General features: G+C 38.3%; 1 protein-coding gene across 11 annotated transcripts in view; it reads left to right on the top strand.

Moving 5' to 3' along the window:
• The window catches only part of kiaa1217 (KIAA1217 ortholog), a 116409-nt gene that overhangs the window by 34291 nt on the left and 73062 nt on the right, over nucleotides 1-9056 (top strand). The window lies entirely within an intron of this gene.

Consider the following 9056-nt stretch of genomic DNA (forward strand, 5'->3'; position numbering starts at 1 on the left):
GTTATGGAACATAGAACATTAATTTAATAAGGCACTTGACTTGCTTTTCAGGAATTACAAAAATAAAAATCTGCATTTCATATCTACTCACAAATAGCTTTTCACAGATTTATCAGACACAAGGCAGAGCAAGCGTTCATGAAGGTGCAACATTAGCTATTTGAGTATAAATTTAATATTTGCTCTACTTTTCCTCAGTTCTGGTCTCTGACTACGCCTGTGAGAAAAGGTGTGTCTCTATAGTTGTCAAATATGGTTTTGTCACTTAACATCTGCATGACTTTGTTTTCTGTCTAGAACTCTGAAGGATCCGGCAACAGCAAGCATCTGGTGACAATAAAATGGGAGAACTAATGTTTTCAAATAATAAAGTTGATGTCTGTCAATCTAAAACAGTCAGCTGGAAAAACTCCTAAACTTTTGATAAGGTTGAACAATTTTCTGTTCTGGATTGTGACAAATAACTAACTATATACAGTACCTCTATCATCCATAATCATTTCATCCCCTTGTAATTTGACTTCAGGAATAAAATACTTATATTCACTTTAAAAATAATTAGATTTTTATCTATCTACATAATTTATTACAGTGTCAAGTTATTGACAGAAACAATTTCCTTCTTTTTTCGGATAGAAAAAGATCAGAACTACAGTAGGGTGTGATGGGATGTGGGGTCTTATATAAAAAGAAAAATGTCTAATTTTTTTTGTCCACCCATTTCAACCCTCTTACTCCCATGACCTGATCTTAGCTTGTGTTTTGTGACCTCAGTGTCAGAAAACTATTAAACTTTGCAGGAACTCATGTTTTTTTTCTCTTTGCCTCTGTGATGGGAAAGCTGCAGCATTTTGCTCGCCACATCTTCCCGACATCAAAGCGTTTGTTGCTTCATTTCTTCTTTTTTTTCTTCAAACTTGATTTCTTGCATTCATGTGATCTAATTAGGAAATAGCTGCTGCCAGCAAGAAGTATTTTATGATTATATTTATTTCTTGCAGAGAGCGTGAAAGAAAACACATTTCATTGTTGTTTTTGCTGGGGTGTGTGACACGAAACCTCCATTAAAAAAATAAATTATTTCGTTAAAGCACGTCAGACTCATGAAAATGTGGTATTTTGTCAATCCATGTGAATATTTGTTTTGAAGCTCTTTCACATTTAGAAGTGTTTGAACTCAGATCCCGTCTTCTTCATAGAGTCACAAGGTTGGATAGGATTCACCCAGTCCATTGACAGACACCCACATATACATGAGTGCAGGAGCTCAACACATGAACAGCACACTGTGGATTTCACAGATAAAGACTAGGACAGAGTCTCTAGTGTTCTCAGGATCTCAGAGTGGCTCCCCCTTCAGTGGGCCTGTTTCATATCCCTCCACCACCTGCATCACTTATCATCTTCCAGCAGCACTCACCTCTCCCAAGCAGGGCCTCATGCAGCCACTCAAACTCATGTGTGTCCCCAGAACATACACATCTAACAGATCCTCTTTTTTTTTTTTTGTATAGTTAGTGAATAGAAAGTGGAGCTGGCTATGCAGCACATTTTTTGAAACAATATTCCTCCCTGTGTATCTTGTTTGACAAACGCTGAGTTGTGTTTTGTATTCTTGGGTTGTCAGTTAGTAATAACCTTCAGCTGATTATTCTGCGCCGGCATGCTGAGTAAAACAGAGAGCCGGAGATACGAGGTGCAGCGGGGAAAAAAGTGGGGTGCACATGATTGACTGGCTGCAAAGTCTGAGTCTTAAGCTGCTTATCGCTGCGAGAGAGCATCATTTGCCGCGCAATCACTTTTTAATAAACTTGTGAAAGAGCTGGCATATTTAAAAAGACGTTTAAATGGAAGGCTTGTGCAGCCTGAATGCATAGTTAACTTGCTGCAGCAAAAAAAAAAAAAAAAAAAAAGAACAGTCATTTTCTTTGGAATATAATATTGGTGCATTTTGTCTAAAAGTGTTCTGTGTCTTATTATCAGAACATAATTTCCCAATTTTAAACAAACAGTAGCATATATTTACAGAGTGTGATTTTGTGGTTGTGTGTGGTTTTGTAAATCTTCGACATGACTACATTTCTGTTGTGTACTTCTGTCTGTTGACATAGAAACTTGGCGAAACAAAAGTGAGATACGTTATCAGCACAAACACAGATTTACAAAAGAAATGCCAGACATTTGGCCATTTTTTATCACTCTGTGCAGTTCCCACTTTAATTCTTTGGCAACGCTCGGCAAACTGATGACGTGGACTTTATCAGTTAACTGATCTGATATCTAGAATGGCACTATCATGACATGTCACGAGTTCTGCTAAGACCTGATAGATTTCCTCCAAGTTTTGCTAGAAATTAGAATCCCATGTTGGTGCAGGTCTCAAGGATCTGACTTCTGTTAAAGAACTGTCTGCTGCTGTAAAGCAAGCCTGCCTGACATCCGTAATATAAGAGATGCTAACAAAGTGTCTTATCTGATACCACACTCATTGTTCAGATGTTAAAGTGGGGGCTATTATGTATTTTGCCTGGTTCATATCAATTCTATACCAAAATCCTATTACCTTCAATTGTTATAAAAATACGTTATATATCAAAAATTAATTGGACTTTGCATCATAGCCTATGTAATGCCTTAAAGTTGTCCTCTGTCTCTTTAAGAACCTCCTACTGTTTCCAACACTTCCACTTCAGCACGTCTTCACAACATCTTTATGATGTTTACAACCTTTCTTAGTAGCGTTGTATGTAGTTTTTATTTATTTATTTATTTTTTGTTAAAGAAGCAACATTATATGATATTGGTTTTGGAAAAGACTGAACCATGTTGGACGCATAATGTATAGTTTCTGAAGAACCAGAGCGAGTACAGGCTCTTACAAGATGCTTTACTTTGGTAATATATCTCCCAGTCATCCTCTCATACATATAAGTCAAACTTAAACTACTTTTTGCAAAGAAACTATTAATCTAGATCATTACGAAGCTATGTTTTACAATGAGCTCCAGGGAGGAGCTTCAGTTAAATAGGCGGAGCTTTGTACCAGCAAGTGTTAAGGCAACTCTGAATGGCTACCACAGGAGATTCAAGGATTTTTCAAACATACATTATTGAGTCAAAGCAACACTCTGGGTGTGTTTTTATAACATAGACAGATATTTTATTCTCTATTTGAACACATTTAGCCCTTTTACAAATGATTCAGATGTGAGAGATGTGGAAAACTTTTCATTTGACACCCAGCCCTGTCTGACTTAAAAGGACGTTGAACAGATGAGTCATTGCTGGGTACCTGTTGTGACTAAATTACCAGTAACAATATGTATTTTAGCCCAGAGCGCATTTGTCTTTTATCCAGGTAGAGATATCAGATTGAATTTCCCCTGGAGTTTTGAAGTGGTCACATCAGAGTGAGTGAGATTCTTCAGAAAACTTTTTCACAGGCAGAGAAGTTGTAAAGAACTCCCCCTGGGTGGCTGTCCTCAGTCGCAGCTGCTTGTCGCATCTCTCCATCCGTCCCCTTCAGGACACCGCTGGCCTCACTGTTGGCTCAGCCACTGTTGTCAGGGGAAACAAGCAGACATCTGAGCCAACGGCTAGATTGACTTACACCTACTCTGGTCATGAGTTAATGAAGTGTACACACAGCTGGGGTTTACCGGCAAACACATGTACACTGAAAGCCACACACTCAGCCACGCTAACAAACACGCCAGTCCATTAAGTAGCACTTAATGTCTCAGTTAATAACTGACAAAAGAAATATGGTGCAGGCAAGTTCTCTGTGCATGACTGAGGTGTCACACAAACACACACAATTTTCTTTTCTTTCTTTTTGTTTTTTGTCACATCTTTACACAAACACACATTTTCTTCTGATTTGTGCACGGCATTACTGTAGAGTGTTCAAAAGCACCACCTGCTGTCAAAAAGATGAAGAACACAACAAAGTGCTGTGTAGAAGAAAGAAGTAGCTGGATTGCTGTTTGGCCTTGATCATGTGCTGATGTTTGTCAGACAGACAGTAATTTTGTGTCTGCTTATGAACGACACTCACCAGTAAACAAGAGTTTCAGTTGCCCTCTGAGCGTCTTTGAAACGCCGTGGCTCTAATCTTGTTTTCACCTCCACTTGTTTATTTTGCCGGCTGAACACTGAGAGGAAAACTGCAAACAGGGGGAGCAAAATGACTAATTTGCAAGAACATAACTAGTGACTTTACACAGGACTTAAAGCATTATTCGCCTTTACAAGGAATGCAAGGTAGTTTTTTCTAAAGGCATGCATAGACTGAGTTAAACTTTATTGAAGTTGTTCATTCGGTGGAAAGGCTATAAACTTTGCCCTCCATTTAAAGATCTACAAGAGTCACCCACTCAGGATGAACTATCTCACTTGGAGGCAATAAACGGTCAAATCGATAGCTGTGCTTAATGGGAGTTCTGCTACAGAATTTGCTTGACATTTCCCACTTAATAAATATGGAGTGCAACCAGTGTTTTGCTTTCTGCCGTGCTGATATCGCATCAACTCATCCCTGTTTATTTTTCACAAACACACATAGACACAGTGAACCTCATGTCTGTAAGTTGTTTTTTGGCCCACTGCTGGTCTGTTTTTAAATGGGTTTGTCCGAACAAAACAACAAGAAAAGGCTTGTGCATCTGATTATACACTCACATAGATGCTGCATACGTCATTTGCACACGTCATATCTTAATCTAAACTTTACCTGCAGTCATTGCGTGTACCGCAGAGCTCAGGTGTATCTAAATGCTGCAGTGATTTAAGCTAAGCTAAGAGAAGCTAAGGTCAACAACGGATGCAAAGCAGCTAGAGAAGTGCTGTTTTTTATTTCATATAATCTTTCTTCAACAAGGCATTGACTAGATTTTCAATTGAGTCACTGCAGTAATGGGTTGACGCTTTTACAAAACACCAGTTTGGACTTTATTTGTGACTCAACAGATCATCCAAGCATGTTGAACTGTGACAGTACAAGGCAGAAAAAGACAAAAACAACAACCTAATCATGAGTTTTTTGTTTTGTTATTCATTAACTCAAGTGCTCCTTGGATACAAGAAGCAATTACAACACTCTAATTCTGTCCACTTTTACATGATGGTCTTGACTCTTGACCAAAAATTGGTGTAATCAGCCTTAGAATGCACCACTCGTTGATTTCGAGCCCCACCTTTTTCTCAGAAGTGTCTGTGATTGATTAATTGGAGACCAATAATAAATCAAAGGCTAAATTAAAATTTCAGTACAAGTGACGTCAGTTAAATAAAACCTGCTTTCTCCTTTCTTAGTGCCACTTTAGTGCAAAATTTAATGTGTTTTTATGTTTGAAGTAAAGGGTAAAATCAATACCTAGACAGGAAGTCAGATATTTTCTTTATTAGATGTGTTGTGCGTAAACATGTTTGCGTATATTAAAGCGTGAAAAATGTGTCCGAGCTGCATCGCATTATGCAAGTGCTTCCTTGGAAACGTAATTATCAGAACAGCAATCAGTGCGCTCTTACCGGCTACCCCTGCCTTTTGCTTCTATTAATCCTCACCCCGGCAGCTTCAGTGTGCAGGAAAAACTAATGTGATAAGTAAAGGGCATGGAATCAGGTGGGCTCAGCCTGAGGCAAGATGAGGAGGAGTGAAGACTTTTCTTTTCCATAATATACAGAGGAGTGGGAAAATATGTTCACAACATATACGACAAATCACTTTAGCTGTTGTTAATGATGTTTGAATGGTTTTACAGCAAGTAATGGCACATGTTTGCACTTTAACTTGAAATTATTTTGGAAATAACTTCAAAATAAAATGAAAAAACATATGTTTAACCTCATTGTTGTGAGCTTTTTGAATGTATTAATTCCATGTGATTAGAAAAAATGGTCTATGTGCTAATTAAGAAGTGGGTGTACCCATGTTGATGTCAATCACTAGTTTATTGATTATTATAACATAAAAATAGGATTGAAAATGCATTGTTTCATGTCACTATCTGCATAAAAGTGAAGATCTCTAGTTCCTTTGAGCTCTTAGTCAATCCACCACCAACCCTGTTAGGTCTAGTTTAAGTCTAGAATGAGTCTCTGATTAATCGCTTGCAAATATTATGGACGTGTTAGAATCTTACAGATTAGATGATCAGATTAGACAGTATCTTTCTAAACAAGGCTCAAATAAACATATATCATCTAAAATTCCAGCTATGATAACTTTACATGATTCAAATTTTGTCAAAACCAGGGACCATCACTGTTCATGGCTTACGGGTTTTGCCGTACGAGCCATGCTTTGCTTGCACACAACACAGCTTTCTGTCTAACCACAAAGTTATGGGACAGTAATAGCAGGGGAGAGTGGGCATGTGCACACCAAAACATTCCTCCATAAAGAAGTGACAGGCAGAGGGATGCCTTGCTGCCTGCGAGACCTGCCGTTTGCAAGCAAATGCTTCACGTTGTCTTTCAGATGAGAGGCCCTTCATTTACTCAACACTGACAGCTGGGATAAAAAGAGAATGGCATTCTTGAGTCATTGAAGCTGGGAAGAATTCACTCACAGGTCCCCCGTGACGCTGGAAAAGAAGGAGCCTGTACAGCTGAGAGTAAAAAGTGCAGCGGGACACGTTGTTTGGACCACAGGGTGTAATTGTTGGTTTGGAGGAGTTGCTTTGATTATGGGTTTGCTTCAGGGAAATCTGACCTATTGGTCGGCTAGGATGATGTATGGTTCATTGTCAAGACTGAAGAATTTTGGCACATAAACACACACTCTTGCAGCTTTTTTTTAATTAGATGAACACAAACTTTTAGGTAGGATCAAATACTTTTTTCCAGAATCAGTGATATTTTTTAAAATCTACTGGTTACTTAAATGTAATAAAGCAATTAATGATTTACGTTATTGACTATCTCAGTCAAATAAATACCTACAAAATAACCCATAGTTATCTGTAAGCATTTTTTCTTAACTTGCAACCTAAAGTTGTATTAAAGGCTGGTTTATACTTCACGTTGCACATCTTGCTACTCCTGCTGAGTGACAAAAAGTTGTGTGGCTTATGTCTGTTTTACCCCGGTGACAGCCATCATGTGCATTGCCCCAGTCAGAACTCACAGCGTGTGGTTGGATGGAACTTTGTGGGCGTCTTTCTGTACGTTATTTTGCTGAAAATGATCCATTCCCAGAAACAGTTTGTTAAACTAGCAAGATGAACATCTTTGATGAGCAGCTGGTCTGATCCTATTGACCATGTGAATGTGCAACCATTGTTTACTCCTTGCCAGATCTGCCCTTAACAAGAAAAAAAAGAATGAAAAAAATTCTCCTCGTCGGACTCCTCACTCAACACAACACTGATTCATCTTTGAGTGGAAAAATCTTTCCTGCTATCACTGTTGTTAATGTGCATAATTGTGAGCTGTGCTTCATTGGGAGTGTTGTGGGAGGGCAGAGGGAGAAATGATGATAATTTATCCCCCGTCACATCTTCAAGTCAGAAGAAGACGTTTCAAGTAACATAATCGCTGTCAGATGTGAGTTTCATTTAAAAGACAACACCCTATTGTTAAAAATAAGCAATGTCCGTTACCCTTTACCTGTTCAGATCTACACCAGTTAAAAATGACATGTGAATGTTTGAGTGAGCCATACAAAACCATCTGGACACAGCTGTGGACTGATTAGCTTTGCCTTCGACAGGCATCAGCTAAGCAGTGACCAGATCCCGGAAACACATCCAGAAACAAACCTCCTCGTATCCTGACTCCGCCTCATGACATACGTTAAAGGGGCAGGCTGTCTCTACACCAGAGGAGCCCAAAGTGGGGCCGCGGGCCAACTTTGGCCCACCAAGCCATTTGATTTGGCCCACCAACAGTTGCCAAAGTTACAAGGTTGTAACCTGTTATCCTATGTAAAAACACAGTATTTCCATTGGTCAAATGATTATACAAAAGGGCTGTGAAGGTAGTTTTCATTCATGGGGCTGACTTTATCTTTGATTTAATAGGATTAACATGAAACATGAAATGACAAGAAGACACATTTAGATCAGATTTAACCCCTCATGTAGATTTGCAAACTTTATAAGGACACAAAAACTCATATTTTATCAGTTTATGAAATGTCCCATGAGCCTTTACTACTTGAGCGTATGGCAGACTTTCTCCAAGTGCACAGACTAAAACAAGAGGGCCATTGCATAGGTTAATCGTTAAAAATAAAGAACTTGTTTGGGCACCCCTGCTCTACACGGAGTCAAAATGTCAGACGTTATTCCTCACCCTAATGTTTTAATCACGGTTTTTATATGTGTTGTTTTAAATCAGGCATGTATCTAACTAAAAGCCTCCTGAGTCTGTGAAACCCTGGTCAAGAGTTCCACAACCCAGTCTGCACATAAAATCATCAATTAAATCAGAAATAACCACATTATTAAAATATATTAATGTCCACCTAAAAAAGACTATACAATGTGTAGTGTCTTTATAAGTCAGTAGTAAACACCCTATCAAACTCTTATTTTCACAACAATGTTTTTGATAAATTAACAAGTATATTGTTTTTTGTCAATTACATTAACAAGACAGTAATTTGTCTTCTTTACAACCTACAAATGTGTAATATTTTATGTCATAAAGTAAATCTTTATGTAGTAATGCACAACAAATAGATTACAACAAGATGATTGTACAAAAAAATTAAAGCATGTGGATTTAATATTTTGTCTCTTTCTACAATTAGAAAGATTTCTCTGAAAATGAATCAGAAAGATCCTTAGAAATGAATAGATTTCATTGAATTTAGTGTCCATGTCCCTCTAGCAAATGAGATGTTGATCTCCATGAGGTTTTAATCTGGTTAAATAAAGAAAATGAAATGAAAAAGTTAAGAGTATCAGCATGGCATCAGCTGCACTGTATGACCAAATAACGTGATCCCTCCTGGCCTGCTATTTTACTGTCGGTTGTGGCTAAGCATCTGAGCCTTTGTGTGTGTGTGTGTGTGTGTGTGTGTGTGTGTGTGTGTGTGTGTGTGTGTG

This window comes from Austrofundulus limnaeus, unplaced genomic scaffold (assembly GCF_001266775.1).
Source record: "Austrofundulus limnaeus strain Quisiro unplaced genomic scaffold, Austrofundulus_limnaeus-1.0 Scaffold100, whole genome shotgun sequence".
Lineage (NCBI taxonomy): Eukaryota > Metazoa > Chordata > Actinopteri > Cyprinodontiformes > Rivulidae > Austrofundulus > Austrofundulus limnaeus.